Source organism: Lutra lutra, chromosome 14 (genome assembly GCF_902655055.1).
Source record: "Lutra lutra chromosome 14, mLutLut1.2, whole genome shotgun sequence".
NCBI lineage: Eukaryota > Metazoa > Chordata > Mammalia > Carnivora > Mustelidae > Lutra > Lutra lutra.
This window is the reverse complement of record NC_062291.1, coordinates 47,241,187-47,262,877: the sequence shown is the minus strand read 5'-3', so window position 1 is coordinate 47,262,877 and position 21,691 is coordinate 47,241,187.

Below are 21,691 nucleotides of genomic sequence, written 5' to 3'. Positions count from 1 at the left end.
AGACCCCACGTCCTCCCTGTGTGGTTCTCGTGGCCCACCATCCAGGCAGATGTGCTCACGGGACAGACTGGGGCCCTCAGAGAGCTGTCTCTCAGCTCCCGCTCCTCATGACACAGAAAGGTAAGGAGAGAGAGGTTCATTTGCACAGGCTCTCACTATTTTTCTGCCCCTCTCCGGCTCTCTCCAAGCCCCAAAGGACTCCCCGGTCAGAGGATGGGCATTTCCAGGTTATGACTTCCTAGACACCCCGGTCCGTGCAGTTCCACTGCTCTTGTGGAAGTAGAACCAAGGGTCGTGCCTGGTGATCCTGAGAGGCTGCCCAAGACGGCTCACCCATCCAGGGGAAGAGCTGCCCCCATGTTAGAATGCAAGGAACCTTGCAAAGGGCTGCTCCAAGTTTACCAGCGCTACTGAGTCGAAGCGGCCTTCTCCGGGGATCCTGGAGAAAGGAGGTGGATGGGACCCATGTCTCTATCTGTTGAAACCAATTATTTTATTTTATTTTATTTTAATTTCTCTTTGAAGCCAGTTAAAGAAAGACTGAGGAGTACTAAGATACTCCTGTGGGAGCAGGTGTGTAAGCACCTAGTGTCTGATTTCCCTTCACACTGGTTCATGTAAAAATGCATTTTACTCTGAGTATCAAAGTCATCTGTGTTCATTAGACACACACACACACACACACACACACACAGATAAGTACATAAAGAAAATAACAGTCAGAGATTGTACCACTCAGCATTTTCACAAGGATTCTGATGAAGTTCTCCAAGTTCTAGCTACCTCGTGGCAGACCCATGACGGAGGGATTTTTTTCCGACCACTGCTGATGTCGTATCATCGTTGTGCCATGTGAACACCATGGGAACTTCATTTTGCTTACATACGTGTCTACATTTCTAATAATTTCTAGTCATAGATTCCTGGAAGGGGAAATCACGGGGCCGAAGGGTATGAGCACATTGAATATTTATTGCCAACTTGTCTTCCAGAAAGTTTGAGTCTCTTTCTTTGCTCTGCAGGAGCGTGACAGTGCCCACCACTGGTCTTTTAAAAAGACTCGGGGCTGGAAACAACCCAAAAGTCAATCTTTTGGGTGCCTCGATCTCCAGTGACTACGTGCCCGTCCAGTCCCCACTTGAGGAGGCCTCCCCCAGCAGGGTCTCCTCTGCTGACAGGGCGGGCACAGAGAGCTCTCGCCCTTGCTGCAGGGGAGGCTCGGCTTCTGCAGGCCCTTGGCCATGAGGCCTCCTCCCACCTGTGGCTGAGTGAGGGAGAGGAAGTTGTATATCACAGGCAAGCCTGTGTCCATCCCTCCATCACCAGAGTCAGTTCTGGAAGATCTCGATTCTAACATCCTTTAGTCATCTTGGGGGACTTCTTTAGGAATAAGAACACAAGTGGTTCAGTTGGTTAAGCATCTGCCTTTGGCTCAGGTCATGATCCTGGGGTCCTGGGATTGAGCCCCGCATGGGTCTCCCTGCTCAGCAGGGAGTCTACTTCTCCCTCTCCCTCTGCCCCTCCCCCGTTTGTGCTTTCTCTTGTCTTCTCTCTCTCTGTCAAATAAATAAATAAAATCTTTAAAAAAGTAATAACACAAAAGCATTAATATAAAATTATCAACGAATCAAAGGGGATTATTTTAAATGAGACAAAAATCACAATAAATTATAAATTTTTTAAAAAGCTGATAAATAACATAAACATCACAAAATTCTTCAAAAACACAATTTTTACTAAATTCTGGACTACTTCTATAATACTTTCCATACATTTTTGGCCAAGTACTCCTTATTGTCTTCGTATGACAATGATCTTTTCTAGTCATAATAAAAAGATAATTCAGTCTGTCTTCAGGGCACGAGGGACCAAAAACATTAAAATTTTTTTTTTTGCTAATTTAGACAAATTGCTTTCAACTTCATAACCCATTGAAAATGGCATAAATTATAGTATTAACAGATTTGGGGAACACCTGTGTTATGCTCTGTTGTACCTGAGCTGCAAGATTTTAGGGCATTTCCAGTTTTCCACATGGTTATTAATCTTATATATTCTCTGAATGATAATGGTCATATTAATGCTTGTGTTCTATTGGCACTTAGGAAATTTTTTATGTATTTTCTTTCAGTTTTGGTCAATTCAGGAGGAAATTTCAATATCTTACCAATCTCACAGAACTTACCCTTTTAGTGAAATTATTAAACCCTCCAAGATCCTATTTTTATTAGCAATTTATCTCTTCCTCTTCATAGTAAAATCAAACCATTTACAAATTTAATGTTATTAACAATCATTTCTATTGATTCTATGGCTTGTCTTGATAACTTGTTTTCTATTCTTAATTTTTATCTGATTTTTTTCTCAGTTCTTAATTAAAAATTTAGGTAGGACAAAATCACATTTCCATATGGGAAAAATGTAACTTCATTAGTTTTATTGTAACATTTAAAAACATCTCCCCAAGTAATATGTTAAATCATATATTCCCAAATGAACTCCTCCTTAGCTGGATCCTCAAATGCCTGATGTCCCTTCAGCCAGATCTCCAACCTAGGGGCCCCTATAAATTGGGGTCTGTCCCAGAAGTGTCATTAACTTGAAGGTAAATTTACCTCTGGCATCTGTCCCACATTGCCTCACCTCCACCAATACCCAGTGGAATCTCTATCCAAAGGACTTTTGGCCTCTGTACTCCAAAGCCTTAGCCTGGACACTGGCCAGCCCGGGAGATGGGTGACTGGTTTAGCAAGGTGGGACAGGCTCTCCCACATTGACAGTTTCGCTTCACTGGCACACTTGAGAAGATACCCCTGTAACTCACGACAAACTTTCTCTCTCAGGTTGAGGAGTTCCTAGGCATCTATGACTGTGTGCAGGTTCAAGGTCCTGGATCTAACTTGCGGGTGATACCAACTCTTTAAAACAGCGTCAGATTTATTTCTGTCCCTAAGAATCGATATAATTCAGGAGCATCTCCCTACTTGTTCTATGGGATGTTGTCCAATGCATGCATTGCTTAACAAAGGAATTCCATCTTCAAAAAAGAAATCAATATAATTCAAGAAAATGAGAAGACAAGCCACGGACTAAGGAAAAATATTTACAAAAGACATATCTGATAAAGGACATATGTAAAATATGTATAAGACTCTTGAAACTCAACAATAAGTAAATGAACAACCTGATTAAAAATGGGTAAAAAATTGTACATAATGTACATAATGTAGAATCCTAACCATATGACTTCACGGAAAAGGCAAAACTATGAAGACCATAGAGAGATCAGTGGTTGCCAGCCATCTTCTGGGAAAGAAGAATGAATAAGAAGAACACAGAAGCTTCTTAGGGCAGTGAAACTACTCTCTATGACACCATATAATGGGGGAGCCATGTCCTTATACATGTGTCCAAACCCACAGAATGGACATCACCAAGAGCGAACTCTAATGTCAACTCCAGATAAAATAATGTGTCAACGTAGGTTCATCAGTGACAAAAAGCGTCCCTCTCTGGTGGGAGATGTTGATAAATGGGGGGAGGTTTTGGAGGGGGGGTCAGGGAGAATATGGAAATACTCTATAGTCAGCTCAATTTTGTTGTGAACCAGAAACATCTCCAAAAAACAGCCTATTAAAAAAATCAATATATTCAGCAGTGCCTGGGTGGCTCAGTGGGTTAAAGCCTCTGCCTTTGGTTCAGGTCATGATCCCAGGGTCCTGGGATCGAGTCCCACATCGGGCTGTCTGCTCAACGGGGAGCCTGCTTCCCCCTCCCTCTCTGCCTGCCTCTCTGCCTACTTGTGATCCCTGTCTGTCAAATAAATAAAATCTTTTAAAAAATCAACATATTCAGTATTCTTGTAATTTATTTTAATAACCACTTCCAAGTAATCCGTTCAATGGATATTTACTAATCTTACTATATGCTGTACTGAGCAAGGCCCTTTGACACAGTTGAGAAACAGGCAGGATTGGCTGGTACGTTCATGGTGCCATCGTCCTACAGGACGTTAGTCTCCCAGAAGGACAGATAACAAAAGTATAATCACATTAAGTTCTTTGTCCCGTAAGTTAGAGGAGTAACAGGTAGGGGAACTCAAGCTAGTCTCCAGCAGGAAGCGACATCTGAGCCTGGACGGGCTTTCAGTGAAGGAGTGAGATGATAGGATCGCTGTGTCCAAAATATTATTCTGGCTAGAGCACAGAACAGACTAGATGGAGTCAGGAGTGGAAATGGGCGAGTAGTTAAGAGGCCGTCCGTCACAGACCCCAGCGGAAAGTGTGATGGCCTGTGCGGAGGAAGGAAGACAGGCCTCTTCTCAGTCTGAGGCCAGGGACAGGGTGATGTGGTGTCAGGGAGACTGTGATAGAGGACGCTGGAGGAGAAGCAGACCTGGGAAGGAGGATGAGGTGGTCACTGGGGAACCACGAGTGCTAGAAACCTCTGATCCACTGAGCTAGATGAGCCCGGGTGGCGTGCGTCCGCAGCCATGCACACAGTCTGGGCTAGAGACATAAATCTGAGTAGATAGATGGTAATTGGAGCCATGTGGCGGATGAAATCATCTAAGGGGAACGTGTGGGCTGAGAAGAGCAGGGAATAGGGCCACGATTGCCGCCACATCTGTGGCCGCGGGGAGAGAGAGCCAGGAGAATTCACGGGGATTATTAGCCACATGACAGACAACGAAATCTTGAGGCCAAGATGTGCTCGATGCTCTCTCGGGGACAAGGGCCTCCTCCCCGACAATGTCCCTGTGACTCCTGACCCAGCCCTGTGAGGTGAACATGCTTTATCAACTGAGACTTGCAGCATGGAGAAAGCAGAGCCCCGCCGGAGTCCCAGAGACGGAGGCTTAGATTCACAGGGTCATCATTTCACCCCAAGGGCTGTGGAGATACAAAGACACGGTGCATTTACAAGGCACCAGATACCGCGCCTGGAACATGGCTGAGGGGTTTTTGAGAGACTCACAAATAACACCCCATCATCCTCCTCTCCTGCTCACATCCAACCGAGCAACGAGACGCAGGAGACAAGTTTCAGCAGGACAAGCAAGAGAGGAGGTGTTGGTGGCTCTAGTGATGGGCAGTAGGCCGTAGTTGTGAGGTCCCCTGGGGTTTTGGCCTTCCCACACCCTCCTGCCATCCTCCCCACCCCGCTGTGGGGCAGCCATCTGGAGAGAACAAGTGGGCCGGCAGTCAGGTTTATCCAGAGCACAGAGAGCAGACCAGGAGGGAATGAATGAGTTTTGAGGGGGTTGCTTTTTGGTGGCTCCCTGCAGCCCCGATCCAAATTACAACTGGGGACAGTGCTGTCACCCACCACCACCAGGGGCAGGGGGCAGGACACAGGGAATGAATGTCACTCTGGTGGGGTGTGTCCACGAGGCATCCTAGAACCTGATGGTAGGGGGTTCATCCTCAGAATAATTGTCACAAGCAATTACAATAAGCAACTGTGGAAACGGATTGCCTCTCCCTCATTTAACAAGTCAAGTCATGGAGGTCTTTACTCATTGGAGAGATGTGGATTAAAAAGTCTGAAATGTGCTGACTTGGCCCATTTACTCTTTCCTTGTTGTTTCTTTGATAGCTTTTTAAAATAAAATTTATGTTTATAAAAGTCCTACATGTACATAGTTTTAAAAGTCAAATGGTTCTGCAAGGTTCCTAATGAAAACCAGCATCTCTCTTCCCCGCTCCTGATTCTTCCTCCCCAGAGGCCATCACTTTTGAATTCTCACTGATTCTTCTGGTGCTTTCCTCCTTACTTTTAAATAACATGCTTATTCTGCAATTTCTTGATTTTCCAGGCTCAATGTGATTTAATGAATTCCTACCTCGGCAGAGGAGGACGAAGCTCGGGTAAGCTGCCCTCCCCCTCCCCAGGCACATGTGTGCTCCTCTCCCCTCAAGCCGGACATGGTACTTAGAGTGTCATTTTTGGCCACATCAATATTCAGTATTTACATAGTTGTGACAACGTTCCTATTATTCACAGCCTAACCATGTAGTGCACGTTTCCCGTTTTGTACAATCTTTTGTTTTGCTTGGAATGAGGGACTGCCAAGCTTTTCCTCTGGTGTCTGATGACCGTCCATTCCCAGACTTTGGGCTGAAGGGGTCTCTCCTTCCACTTTGTGCAAATTCGTGTGTGGAGGCTCAGCTTCCTTCTCTGCTGACACCCCTTTCCTACCCCCACTCCTGTAGCGTGTGCACTGGCCGCTCTCTGTGCAGCTGACCCTGCTGCGGTCTCGGGGGTCTGGGGACCCTCTGACTTCCCTGCATTGAGTCCCTGTGTGCCCATCCAATGGCCTGCCTTGGTTTTCTCCTTTGTTGGGGTGAAGCACCTTCTCCAGCAGCTGTCTGAGAAACGTTCGGTATTAAGTGTTTTGAGAGTGTGTTCGTGCAAAAATTCACTCTCATTCTCACATTGGATTGGCAGCTTGGCTGGAAATTCTTGCTCCTCGGACTGTGAAGTCCTCGCCCACTGCCTCAGGCTCACAGAGTGGCTGCGAGAAGTCAGATGTAGTCTCACCTCCTTTCTTTGCACTAGGCCACTTTTGCCTCCGAAATCATTCATAATTTTTTTTTCAGCCTTGGGGTGCACTGGTGTGGGTCTCTCTTCATATGGGGTTCCTCAGTGAGTCCTTTCAAACTGGAGGCTCGCTATTGTTGTTCATCATCTGCTACATTTTCTTGTATTATTTTCTACCCTCCTCCCCCTCCCCCAAGTATATTTTCTGTTCCCTTTTTTTTAGACCTTCCTGTTTTTCAAATGGACTTCCTGGGCTGATTCTCAAATTTTTCTGGTGTTTTCTCTTCTTTCCCATCTTCTTTGTGTTCTGTCTTTTGGAAGGTGCCTCTTAAACTTTCTATCGAAACTTTTTTTATGCAATTCTTTTGGATATCTGCCAATTTAATTTCCCAGAATACTTTTAAAATTCTGAATGATCCTTTTAAAACTTACTTTGTGGTTATGTCTTAAGCAACAAGTTTTCATTTCATGGATGAATGTTAATATCTTATTACCTGGAGACAACCCTTATAACTTAATATATTATAGTATGCTATATTATATTATGTTATAATTTTTCCCCCTGCTCCATGAGTTGTCTGTTTCCTCTAAGCTCTTTTTTTTTTTTTTAGTCTTTGATACTTTTCATCTCTGACTTTATGTGAAGACTAAGACTCTACACAGAGTAAGTTCTGTGTGTCTGGGTGGGGCTTTGTTGGAGAAAGACTGACCTTGACCACTTTACTGGAGGTTCCAAACAACCAGTGTCTGCATATATTCTAGTGGGGTGGCCAATATCCCCAGAGAGGAATCATCCAAAATTCTGCACAGGGATTATAAGCTTGGCTGCTAGTTCTCAGAGTGAGAGAGGGGTAGGGTATAGGTTTCAGCAATTGGTGGGTCAACTTTCCCTTCATCCTCATTGTCAGCCCAATGCCCTCACTTGCATCTGTGCCCATGCTTCCTGAGTCCAGAGCTCCCTGGCTCCCTCTCGCTGGAGAATAGAGTCCTGTCTTCTGCCAGGATGCTGGGGAGGTTTTGTTTGTTTGTTTGTTTGTTTTGTTTTTATTTTTGTTTTTTTACCTGCACAGAGTGGGGCAAGGGACCATGGGTCAAAATATTCTCATACTAATGTTTTTAAGTTTTGTTTTTTGGTTTTAGAGGGATAGTGTGGGTTTGTGTGTGTGCATGAGTGGGGGAGAGGCAGAGGGATAGGGAGAGAGAGAATCTTAAACAAGTTCCACAGCCAGTCCCAACCCCACATGGGGCTCCATCTCACACCCTTGAGACCATAACCTGAGCCAAAATCAAGAGTCAGATGCTTAACCAACAAAGCCATCCAGGCTCCCCTCTCACACTAATTTTTAACCAATCCTCCATTTTCAGTTGTACCCACACTGCTGATGCCAGAAATCCCTGTCCCCTTTCAGTGGCTCTGGCATCCTTCCTTTGCTTCTTGACTTCCTGGCTCCTGGTCAGACCTCAGGCTGCTCCGAGCCAACATTGCAACAGTGCATGCAGCCGCCTTCCGGGTTCCAAGAGTTTGTCACTGTTGCTTCCTCTCCACTTTCTTTGTCCATCGAAGTGGTTGCCTTATTTTCCCTCCTTTACTGTCATTTTGGAGGACTTTCAGGAGGGGATAGAGATAAACATACCAAGACTGCACAGGTGCTGGAGGCCTGCAGTCTTCCTTTCCTTGGTTCCCATCAGGAGACTTCTCTCATCCCGTCCTGCCCTGCTCCTGCCCAGCCCTGGACCAGATGCTCTGTCCCTGCCTCTCCCGTGGGTAGGAGGTATGTGATTAGATAATCCTTTCAGTGGATCCTGAAATAAGGGTCCAGAATTTAGCTCCTGGGGTTGGCACCTACTGTGTGGTTTTCGACCTTTGGAGTCTCTGAGTCTCTGCCCAAATCAAGACTGGGGGAGCCCTGCTTGAGCATCTAACATGCATTACCGCATTGTCCTCCTCTTTTTTCCTTTAATATTTTATTTATTTATTTGATAGAAAGAGAGAGTACATGCAGGGGGACACAGCAAGTGGGAGAGAGGGAGAAGCAGGCTCCCCTCAGAGCAGGGAGCCTGATGTGGGGCTCGATCCCAGGACCTGGGATCATGACCTGAGCCAAAGGCAGATGCTGTAACCACTGAGCCATCTAGGCTCCCTGCGTTGCCCTCGTATTAATGGGCCTTCAAATTTCTTACCCATTCTTTTAGTAGATTGGGGTGTGTGTGTGTGTGTGTGTGTGTGATTTGTAAGAGCTATTTTTTGGTTACTAATTTCTTTGCTTGTTAGAAAATGCCTCATCCTGTTTTGTTTTGTTTTGTTTTTTTTTAACTTTTTTGTGTGTTTTGATCTACGGAAGTTTTTAATTTTTATGGGATTAATCTGTCAGCTGTCTCCTTTATGGCTTCTGGGTATGGAATCTTCCTTCCTGTGGAAGGGAAGCCCCCACCCTCAAGTTGTAAAAATAAGCTCTTTTTTCCCTCTAAAACTTTTATGGTTTTTTTTTTTTTTTTTTTCATGTAGTTCTTCTGTTTCTGTCCAAAGCCTGGAAATCATCTCCGCAGGATGGCCCTTTCTCCGGAGGCCTGGCCGTTCCCCACAACCCAGCAACACTCTCTGGCGAGGTGAACCCCCGTTCCTGGGACAATGCTGAAGCACCTGCTGGTCTGTGGTGACTTATTCGGCGAGTCTTCCCCACAGAGCTGCGGACATCAGAACAGCCCTGGGCTGCTTCAGAAATAAGACCAGTGCTCTGGTTTCCTAAAGCCACTGTAACAAACCAGCACAAACTGGGTGACTCAAAACAACAGAACCTTATTCCCTCTCTGTGCGGGAGGCCAGAAGTCTAAAACCAAGGTATTGGCAGGCTGTGCTTGCTCTGAAGGGAGGACCCTTCCTCGCCTGTCTCCTTGCTCCTGATGCTGCTGGCAATCTTCGGTTTCCTTGGCTTGTAGTGGGGTCATCCTCATCTCTGTCTCTGTTGTCACCCGACATTCTGCCCACGTGTCTGTGTCTTTTCCTCTTCTTCTAAGGGCATCAGTCCCATCAGATTAAGGACCCCCCACCCCACCACCCCTTCACCAGTATGAGGTCACCTGAACTAATTATACCTCCGATGGCCATATTTCCAAATAAGACCATGTTCTAAAACTCCAGGAAGGACATGAATCTGGGGACACACTCTCCAGCTTGGCGAATCTGATGGGTCTCCCCCTTTGCCTTCAGCTATGGCTGGGATGATGTCTTTGCCTGGACTCTGTTGCTGCTGCTGTGGTGGATCCCTTTAGGCTCTCATCAGCTTCCTTGGAACAGCCAGTGCTCCCTAATTGGTGCCTTTTGATCTATCACAGAAAGTTGCAGCCAAGCAAGAAAAGGCTGAGGACTCTGGAGAGAAGAGATGCAGCCTTGCATTGGCAATGTGGAAGGGATGCTTCAGATCTAGGGTCCCCAGAAGCCAGCAGACCCTTGTTTCTTGCACATACTGCAGGATGGGTGTGGCTCCTGACTATTGGGATTGACCCTGAGGTCTCCACTGGGAACGAGGGGACATCATTTCCATGGGACCTTGGCACTGTTCCTCTCGTCCCTTGCTGAATGATGAAGTTTGAACTGTGACTTGTCTGCAGAGTAGGACGTACAGCCATCCCTGCTTTGCCAGCAGAGAGGTCTTGGGTATGTGATGCTGTGCATGGACGTATTTGAAATCCAGAGCACGTGGGCTGGACTGGTGAGAAGTGGGTCTCAGACAGGCTCTTCTCACACCTTGGGCTCAGTCATATCCTGGGACAATTGGCAAGGCCCAGCTTCTAAATTGACCCCATCACACTCTGCCATTGCCAGTGGGGGTGGGCTTGGCTGGGTTTCCCAGAAACAGAATAAATTGAAAAGCAATTGTACTGCAGGGGTGGGACAGTGAGGTGTGGGGGCGGTCAGAGCGCTTTGTCCAATTGGTTCCCAAGCACGTGAACTCTGCAGTAAGGCTGCTGGAGGGACAAAATCAAGGTCATGAAGATTGACCCCTGTGTTTTCTTCTAAGTGTTTTATATTTTAGCTCCTACATTGTGGTCTTGATGCATTTTTGGTGGGAGGAGATCTAATTGGCTTTATTCAACCATTCATAAACTGGGCAGCATCCCCTCTAGCAGGTAGAAGGGAACTCCCTGATGCATTTTGGTTTAAAAACCACAGATATGCTTTACAACAGTGAGATATTTGGCAGGAGTGTGTGGGACAATTTACCCAATGACACAATTTTTTAAAACAGATTTATCGACTTCGAAATTTCATTTCCTGTGTTTTTATTTATTTATACGCACACATTAATATGCACGGCAGTACAGTAGGAATAGCTCTTGTGGCCACACAGGCAATGGTGTGCTAATGTGGGCACATAGTAACTGGAAACATCAAGGACACGTAACAAGGGATTCTGCACTTTTTGAAACCAACCCGCTCTTAAGGATCAAAGAGTGTGGCCAGATTTTGGACTGACAGCATCAAAAAATCGGACAGAGAATACATGAATCGGGAGATGCATTTTCTCTCTAACTTTGGGAAACGTGGGACAAAGAGAGCCTGGACCAGCTTCCATGGGCTGAGGTTTGAGAGTGACCCTCTTGCAGAAGCACGGGACACTTCCAGACTGTGGAGGGCTGCTTGAGATGTCCATGCCGGGCACCTGCATCACCCCTCCACCTCCCTCCCCAATTTTTCATGGCACCTGGGAGAAGTGGAGGGGATTCAAGTTCCATTATTTAGGGACTCAGGGCCAAATGAAAATTCATAAGAAACCTCTTGTTTGAAAGCAGAAGGGCCACTAAAGATACCAAAAAGAAAAAAACAGAGAAAAAGTTTTTTTTCCCCTCTTTTTGTCTGCAGTTTGTTTTGTCTATTCTGAATATTTGCTGTCCTGCTCCTTCAGGTGCATGGATACCCAAGGCCTGAGTGTAGACCCCACATATCAGGCTCCCCGCACCCGCCAGCCATCAGCTGGACTGATGCACTGTGTCCCATCCGGGGGAGGGGTGCAGAGCCAGGCATTTTCCTTCCCCATGGGCCTGCAGCTGTAGCCCCCAGTTCAGGGGAGACCCCCGGGGTGTCAGGACACAGCTAGCACCTGGATCAGAGTAAGAGTCTCACCTGCCCTACCCAGTCACTCCCGGAACATGCCATGGTGCAGCCCACCTGGAGTGGGGACAGCCATCACTGAGTCCTGTCCCAAGATGTGTGAGGCACATAAATCTGACCTTGACACTCCCCATGCCCATGCTCAGGCCTCCATGGGTGCAGAGGGTGGCAGTTGTCCCTGGGTGGTCCAAGATGCCGGGGACCCTGGAGGTGGGAAAGCAATGGGAGGTAGGACCCAAACCACCAAGCCCCTGGATACACTGCATTGCGCCACGGGACTTTGTGTGGTTCAAAGATAAGATTATGAAGAATTTCCAGAAGGTGACCAGCAGGGGCAGAGCGTTAAATTCCCAGTACAGGGCCCTTCTGAGGCTGGAGTCCTGTGGGACTGCGTGGGTCACCCACCAGTAAAACCACTTCCGGTGTCCCTGACGGTAGATGAGAGACGGGGCTGAGGGGCCAGCCCAGAGGTTACCGGGGAGGTGTGGGGAGACCCTGTATCCCTGACAGTGAGGAGGAAGGTCACTCCTGGATGCTCCTGGGGTCGTTCATATCTGGGGGCTGCAAGGACAATGGCCAACCCCACAGACCATTGTGTCCAGGAAGCAACCCAGGACCCAGAAGGAGATAGGATCAGGAGTGACTCACACTGCTAGAGCTGGGCAGGGGGACAGGAAAGCCACCCTCAATGCCCCTGCCCTCCACTGGGAGTCAGAGAGGCAGGGGAGGGGGCAGGGTGAGGGAGAAGGAAACCTCAAGTTCTCACCAAGAAAAGCGGAGTTTCATAATGGAGGTGACTTGGTCCTATTACCGTTATTGATCTCAGGTGCAGTAAAAGAGCTTTGAGCTAAATCAGGTTCACCGTAGAGACTAAAACGACCCCATTTATGTTTATAACTGAGTTCTGTACCCTCTTGCCCTTGCTATGTGGTGCCCCTGACACTGCATTTACCGGAGCTAACTCCAGGCCTGGCAAGGTACTGCGCTCCGTGCATGGTCACTTTAATTGTTACAATGACACGTAGCCGTTCCACTTTTTGGAAAAGGAGACTCAGACTCAGGGAGGTAGAAATCCTTGGCTGAGGTCCTGAGGTCTGCAATTAAAATGTGGTGGAGCCAGACTCAACCTTGGTTGCTGTGTCCCCACAGCCACCACCCCCATCCCTAAACTGGACCCTAATCCTCTTTTCTGTCCTAACATGTCCTGTGTGTGGCATCTACCTCCTGAGGCAAACATTTAGGGGACACCAAGAGCAGAGGGAGTCGTCAGATGGAAATTCAGAGATGAGTGGTGAGGGACAGCTGGGTGGTGGGGAATAGGGATGCTGATGAAGGTGGCCCCAGACTCTGGACCACCCAGTGGAAGGACAGAGATAAGGAAGGCTGTGAAGTCCAAGAAAGAATTTATGTGCCTCTTGCCTAAGAACTGAACCACGAAGGACCTCATGACCTGTGCCCTAGGATTTTTTGTTTTAAGATTTTATTTATTTATTTGACAGAAATCACAAGTAGGCAGGGAGGTAGACAGAGAGAGAGGAAGTGAAGCAGGGTCTCCATTGAGCAGAGAGCCGGATGTGGGGCTCGATTCCAGGACCCTAGGAACATGACCTGAGCTGAAGGCAGAGGCTTTAACCCACTGAGCCACGCAGGTGCCCCAGTGTGCCCCAGGATTTTTGTCAGGAGCTGGGGGTGAACTTTCCACCAGCACCTGGCATGCTACTTTTCTCTAGGTGGCTATGGGTCTTCATCTTTTTTAGGTCACAAGTCTTTGAAAATCTGATAAAAGCAACTAAAACTCTGTCTTAAAAGAGTATTAGTATAGTGTTGCACGTAATCTCAAGGAGTCCACATACACCGTATTCTAGATGGGTCTCCTGTTTTCCTGTACATCCAGAGGAAGTCGGGAGGTTCATCTGTGCCCACTAACATGGGAACAGGGAGATTCCCCACAGGAAGTCTCCATCTGGGACAGCAGCCCTTGGGGAAACATCTTTCCTGCTGCGATGACAGAGAGGTGGAAGGGGAATGTTGGGGGTAACTTTGCAGGGCCAAGGGCCTGCTCAAGGACGCAGGGCTTAGGACATCCACACAGGATGGGTCAGGGCCTTCCCCTCAGGCCACAGACACTGCCCTCTCTCAGACTTCAGCACCTGCAGGGGAAAAATTGCCAAGTAGTAGCAGGGGAAACACTGAGGGTTTTTCTCTTCTCTTCCAAGATATGTTTGCTTTTAGGTGATAAGAGAGACCCCCTCCCCATGTGACAAAACATTGCGCAACACTTTGATCTAGGTCCTTCCCGCTCGTCCTCACCACAGATAGCGTTCCCTGGGAAGAGGCTCGGAGTGGGAATTTTGTGGGGGGTGTTACCGAGAACAGCACATGGGAAGGGTTAGGGAAGCAGGCTTAGACAGAGGGAGAAGTGGAGCCATGAGACAGTTCCAACAGGTGTCTCAGCCACTCACGCCTAGAGAGCAGGTGCCACCATGGCCCCGTGGAGCAGTCCTGGGGTAGGTGAGGGGGCTGGGCCTGCGTCTCTCTGCGGTGAGTATGGGCTCCTGCTAGGAGCTGACATAGCCATCTCCTCAGCTTCAAGCTGCTGGCGGCCAACACTGCCTGCCGCTGGGGGACCAGGACTTGGTCCGAAAGGTGTGTGTGTGGGGGGGGGCTGGTTGCACCACAGCCTCTATTACAAAGCCCCCAAAGGAGGCATTCTGACCTCGGAAAAACAAAAAAAAAACAAACAATAACCATTTAATTCAACCTGGGAGGACCAATACGCAAACGCCGTGCTCATATTTCCCTCCCTTATATGACCAAGTAGTGGCAACTCTTGAGAGATGCTGTTCTAGAACTTATTAGAACCTCTATTGTGATTCCACCTACCCCCCTCCTCGCCGCAGGCAGAGGCAACCCAGGATAAAGGGAAGACAGTGCCAGAGACATGCAGCAGAATGGTTCTCTCATTCCCGATTCATTCCAGAAATGAGTCCCCCCGTGCTGGTCCTCTCAGGCCATCTGGAGTTGGGAAAAGCAGATGGAAGCAAGGCCAGGCCCCCCACAGACGGTCAGGGAACAACGGCCATTTGGAGCTGAGCCAGGGAGCGGGAGCAAGACAGGGGGCTGGCTAGTGTCTGGGCTTGGTGTGTCTGGAGGAGGGGCTAGGGGAAGGCCAGGCCGGGCTGGACTCCTTTTGGCAGTAATGCAGGTATGAAATTTGACTTCTCAGGGTACCTGGAGGAGACCCAGCACAAGGCACTGACTCAAAACAAACAAGGCTCTTAAGATACTGATAATAATAATAATGGTGATGACAATGATGACAATGACAATAGCTAACATTTATTTTGGAGCTCCTCTGTGCCAGGCGGTAGGCTCCGTAGTTTGCTTAAATGAGCTCCATGAATTCTCTGGACAGACCTATCAAGTAGATACTATTTTTATCCCTGCTCTCCAGACGGGGGAACCTAGTCTGAGAAGGCTGGTGAAGGTGCTCGAGTTACACAGCTGGTAAGTGACGAACCGTCATTTAAACCCAGACAGTCTTACAGGAGATGGGGAGCTCCTCCCCAGCCTCTGCTTCTCATTAAATGAGGCCGCCTTCTCCCGGCTGCTCGGGCCTTGTTCCCTAGCATTCATCCTCTAGCTCTCATTCTCAAATTAACTAACTAACTAATGTATCAGGAAGCCCCACAAGATTTACCTTGAACACATGCCCTCACTGTGGGCCCTTCACTTTGCCTCCAAAGCACAAGCGTCAGTCGGAGACGCTGGGTGATGCCTCAGAGACAAAAAATGCCCGACTCTCAACAGCTTTAATTTAATGAACGTGTCTCTCTGGCTACACACGAATTGCAGCTGCCTGGGGGGGCTCTGCTCCATGTCATCCTCACTGAAGGACCCAGGCTGGCGGACAGAGTCTCTAGAATTGGTAATGTCATCACAATATGGCAAAGAAAGGGAGAATTACGGACTAATTCTCTTCGAGGTTTTTACTGTTCCCTTTTTATTGGTTGAAGCCACTAAAAAAACTGCGTGTTCACACCAAAGCACATGTCCACACTGGATAGGACAGAGGTGGGAAGGGCCTCCTGCCACGGAGTCAGGAGGGGACCTCGAGATGCAGGGGAGCGGCCTGCGTGCCTGCCCAGTGACTGCAGGGTCACCCTCTTTTCTCTCCAGCCTGAGGAAAGTTAACAGCTTCAAACTCGTCTCCCTGCTTCCACTCCTGCTCTTGCCCTGTAATCCCTTCTCCAAGCAACAGCTAAAATGATCTAGAACATAAACCGGATAACTTTAGTCTTAAGCTCCAAGTCCTCCAAATGGCTTCTATCACATTAACAAGAAACATAAACGTACTCAGGGCACCTGGGTGGCTCAGTGGGTTAAGTCTCGGCCTTTGGCTCAGGTCATGATCTCATGGTCCTGGGATCGAACCCCACATCGGGTTCTCTGCTCGGCAGAGAGCCTGCTTCCCCCCTTCTCTCTCTGCCTGCCTCTCTGCCTACTTGTGATCTCTGTCTATTAAATAAACAAATTTAAAAAAATCTCAAAAAAAAAAAGAAAGAAAGAAAGGAACATAAAAGTTCTCATCCTGGCCTATAAGGTTCCAGAACAAGGGTCAGCAAGCTGTGGCTCTCTGGTCAAATCTGGCCCACCTCCTAACTTTATCAGTAAAGTTTTATTGGAACACAGCCACACTCATTCATTCACATATTGCCTCTGACTACTTGTATGGATGGTGTGGCCACAAAGTGTAAATATCTACTAAGTGACCCTTTACAGAGCCAGTCTGCTGACTCCTGCCCTATAGGATGTGGACTTTGTCTTCCCTGCAGACCTCACCTCCTCTCACTCCCACTTGCACCCTCCCTCCAGCCACCCTGCACAGCCTAGGGTTCCTGAAAGTGCCCAGTTCACTCCCACCCTCGGACCATTGCTCGTTCCATCCTCTTCTGTCACTTTTTGACACAGTCCATCCCTTCCCGTCCCTCTGGCTCCTTCTCTGATAGCACCTCCTCGGGGATCCTGCCTGACCCCCTACAACAGAAACCCTGCAGTCTTGTCACTCCTTAACCCCTTCTCCCCTGCAGTCCTCTCCACCTGAAATCACAGCACAGATTTTATTCATTTTTGCATTTCCGATCTTGTCCCATATTAAGGGCTATGAGGTCTTAAAGTTTTGTGTTGAGGGACCTGGGGTGGTCTCAGTACCTTGATAATTTTCTCTTAGTCTCTGCCTTCCGTTTCCCTTGTTTTAAGCAGACTAGTACCCTTCTGAGGAGGAAATTCTGAATTTTGGCCTCAGCTCCAAAGAGAATATACTTCCATGAGATTTTCAAGATCGCTTTATGTCTGCGGATTTTAATTTTTGCATTTGAGGGTCAAGGACAATGGTGGTATTATTATGCCTTTTTAAAAAACACTTCAAGCAAATTCCGGTCATCTCTGGGAGGCAAACTTTGAACATCTCGGCAGTCCCCAAGGAGAACAATCTTCTGCAACTTTGAAGCCAAATAGGATTTCTGAAAAGGAAGCTGCAGTCAATTGAAAACTGTCAGTGGAGCGTGAAGAGCAGAAGGGTCCCCGTGGCGGGGCTGCAGCTGGGCCTGCCCAGGCTGGACGTGCCCTTCCCGGCTGGAGAGAGACCGCACAGACGGCACAGTAGGCGGCTGGAAGTGGCCTAGGACCGCGGACCCGACCCTACGCTCGGAGACCAGCTCAAGAGATGCAAGTGTTTCTCCCTTGTCTTTGCTATAGGCTTGTTCCTTTTCACATAGGTTTAGGTGATTAAGACAGAGAAGGCAGGCAAAATGAGAACCCGCTGACACTCTGCTTACCTTCTCCCCAGCAAAGATGCTCTGGGATAGAGCAGAAACAAAGAGGCAAGGCTGCTGATGGCGGGGGTGGCTGTTTGGGGGAGGGTGGCCTGTAGCACCCCTGGCCCAGTCTCCCTGGAAGGCACTCCCTGACTCTACTCTTCCTTGCTTGGCTGTGGGTCAGGAAAGGCAGAGGTACCCAGAAGTCCTGCCCCTCTGTCTCTTTGCTGGCCTGCTTCTCTGGCCTCCCTGCCACACTTGGCTGCCTGCTCAGGTGCTGGGCTCTGGACCCCTCCCTGCAGTTGCCTGGGCTCCCCATTTGCCCCTTGACGATTAATCAAGTCCGAACTTGGCTTAGCATTCCAGGCCATGTGCAGTCTGTGTCCAAGCTCATTTGCTCTTTCTCTTCTACCCAGACCTACCCTGTGTTTGATCAATTGGATATCCAGCTCCTTCTCGAGGGGTCCAGCATTGCACTACTCCTTGCTTTGCTTTATGTCCTTCCTAATTCCGGGGAGTCTTCTGCTTCTGCCAATAGGAGTGTATCCATCCTCCCAGGCCAGGTTCCGCGCCACCTTCCCCCTACCCCCAAGAGTCAGTCTGGTCTCTTGGAGCCTCACAGGGTGGGCGGGGGGTGGGGAACCTGCCCAGCTGCAGCTATTCTCACCTTCTGCCTCCCTATAGGCTCCGTGGGAACAGGCTGCATCTCGTTCATCTTGATTCCACTCCCCTCTGCTGGCCCTGTACTGTGTCTGGGGCAGGTGGGGGGTCGGAGGGTGTTTATCAAACACAGGGACTAGTGAGTTCGTTTACACCAAGATCTAAATGACTGAGGAGGCTTTATGTGTGGGGTTGTCAGAAAGCTTGGCCTCTCCAAGGTGGGGAGCGGGGAGTGAAGGTGGCAGAGAACAAGGTGGGTTGGGGCACCCTGGCCTGGGTTCCTGTGCAAGCCAGGTTGACTCACAGGGGTGAGCGATTAGGGGAAGTGACTGGGGTAGCTGATTGGGACTACCCCTGAGCATCATGCCAGAGGACTGGGAGGCTTTGCCCACGGCTGCTGAAGGCTCACATTTCTGCTGAAGGTCTCAGAGAGAAGGGAGGACAACAGGTCCCGGCCTCAGGAATCAGATGAGCAAAGCCTTTGGAGGGGGCAGGAGCACCTTCCCAGGCCCTGGCAAATTTCCTTCAGTGGCCTTCTGATGCCCTTAGTGTCCCTCCCCGTGGGCTGAGTGACTCAGGACTTACCTTGGCGACCTGTGCCACATGTGGGGGCCCATCATTGTGCCTTTGTCCTGCGACCCTCTGCCTTTGGGCCTCGTGAAAGCACAGCTCCCCGCCCCACCCAGAATCCTCTCTGTGGCCTATTGACTTGACCTTCAGCCACATCAACTGTGTCCCAACCACACAACATGCTCAGACCCAGACACGCTCAGGGTCCTCCCCTCACTGCAGCCCCTTCCTCGGGCACTGTACTAGAGTCTTGTCTCCCAGAAAGTCACCTGGACACGGTTCTGGCAAGGGCCAGGCAGATGGCAGACTGCTGGTTCCCCTTCCTGGCACAGGTTACGGCTCTGGGAAGCAGCTCTTCCACCTGTGTTTGTGAGGAAAGGCCTAGCAGTTTCCTGGACTGCTTGAAGGTGGCCATTCTCCTCCAGCAGGGCAGTTCCATCCTCGAAGTCCTACTGAATCCAGGGGCTGCTGTGCAGAGGGAAGAAAAGTGTGATTAAATTGTGAAAGGCGGGGTCAGACAGCAGGGAGGGTGAAGGAGTTGAGGGGGGCTGAAAATTATTGACTTCCTGGCAGAGGAAGGCACAGAGGCCGGTGCCTCCCCTGGGGCTACCTCTATGGTGTGGGCAGAAGACATGGAGAAAAAAGAACCCCGAAAGAGCCAGGTGCAAGGGAGCGGGGACAGGAAGGCTCTGGGTGACACAGGACAATGTTAAAGGTAAGCCTTGCTCCTTTCTATTAGGAACATCACATTTGTTCCTGTGCATATGGGGCAGGGACACCTTGGGAGCTCTGATACAATCCTGATGGAGGAGCCCTCATGGTTCCCACAGAAGCAGCAGGAACCCAGCGCTTGGTCTCCAAGCTCACCTCATGGCCATATCCCAGAGCAACAGCCTGATGTCTTCCTAGGTCCATGCCAACCCACATGGATAACAACCTCACATTCTGGTGGCGGATTCCCAAATACCTGGGGCCGCCTCTCTCCCCAGCCTCTGCCCACCCCCCACCGCAGGTCCTGCTCTTGGCTCTGGTCATCTCTGAGAACAGTTCCCTCTGTTGCCTTCTCCACCAACGCACCCTTCACCTGGCTGTCAGAAAAATCTCTTGAGGTGGAAATCTGCTCACAGATCTCCCTGCCCACCACCCACCAAGGGCTCCCACCTGCCTGGGGATGAAGGACCCCTGTCCTTGCCTGGCTGAACCAGGCCCTCCACACACTGTCCTGTCTGGAGGCTTATCTTCCTCCCTCCCCTCCAGTTCTCCAGCCCAAGCCCCCTCATGCCAACCTTCCCTCCATTCGGGGAGCACAGTGTATCCTTCCCATGCTCCCTTCTCACATGCAGTGCCCTCTTTCTGGAATGCCCTTCTCTTCTGCCTCAGGGAGGCGGTTTGGATATCCCATGGAGTTTGGGCCGGATCCTTTTAGCTGGTGATTCTCAAACTTCCTCTGTGGAACAGCCCAGACACTTGACAGCTCTAATTCCACTCTGAGAACAGGAACACATTTATTAGGTTTAAGGAACATCCTTGTCGATACAGGACTGTCCTGTCCATTACATGCACACAGCTCTTGGTGCATATATGGTGTTTCTTCTAAGATTCATTTCCAAGTTTTTCACATAATGTGCACTTTTCATTTGCTCAGTAACTGTCTGACCTGCTTGGGTTCACCAAATGCAGCATGTAGCTCTGGGAATCTGTTCACGTCGGTGAGCCCTGAGGTCCTTTCCTTTAAGAGCATGAGAGCAATTTCCCCAGGATCGGGCAGATGAAAGCCCCTGGCACACACAGGAGGTGTCTAGGACCTGCCAGCACCTTTGTTCCCCATCGTCTTTCCCATCCACATCCACGGCACCCCGTGGCTCCCGGCTGGTCCCATAGTGCATATTTACTATTTTTCCCTGACCCAACATCCACTTCCTTTCCTGGTGACACCCCCATATCTCCATGAGGAATCCTCTCCCTGGGTGGGGGGTTGAGAGCAGCTACAGCAAGCTCCCTGCCTCCCCCAGAGGTGACGGCGTCTCCTGGGTTGTGAGAGCCGTGTGAGGAGGGAGCCCACTGTATTTCCTACTCCGTCACCATTCTTAGATTCTCAGATAGACTCTTTTTTTTTTTTTTTTTTTCTGTATGAGGGAAAGTTCGAAGAGTGGCTGAGATCCAGGACCTCCCACGATGTGTGTCGTATATGTCACCTTGACCCATCAGGGAGGTCCTTGAGGTAGGTGGTCAAGAAGGCCTGCATTCTCACAAGTCGTGGGGAGGCAGGTGAAAGTTCTAGAAAGTTTTGCAGAGAAGGGTTTGTTTTGGTTTCTGAGGGGCTGTGACCTTTGATGTCACTCAGGGAAGAAGTCTATTTGGGTGACTTAGACGTGGTGCTTCCCTCAGGGGCGTAAGTATCAGCACTTATGAACCAACCAGAAGCCATGTGGCAAAATGCTCAGCAGCAGGCCAGGGTGAGTGGGGCTGGGGGGCGAGAGAGCGGCTATAGCCATGAGTCAGGGACAGAGGCCCCGGGGGTGACCTGCGAGCATCTGTGTCCACTGACCCACAGGCTGGGCACATCCATCTCGTTCCAGCAGTACAAGGTATGTCTCTGAGCCTTTGTTTGTTCATCTAGAAAATGGGTATAGTATTTGGCTCTTTGGAGGGTGCACTTGAAGAATGTGGCCTCCTTCCCCTCTGGGCAGATACCAGCAGAGGAAGAGAGACGAAGTTTCCAGCACGGAGGTAGTTCACGGTGTCTGCTGTGACCAGGAGAGAGAAATTAGGTCAAGGAGGAAGGACATTTGAAAAGGTCCGCAGTGAGGCCAGAGAAGCTCAGCAGTGGGATAATAAGGTTTCACAGTGTGAAGACCACGGGCCTGGGGCCCAAGACCAGGCCTGAGCAGCAGCTGTGCCCCCCATGACCCCCCGGCCCCATGTTCCTGTTCCCCAAAGCTAATGCCTGTGTGCAGGCGGGGACCTGTGGGGGTGCATTGTGGGTGTACAT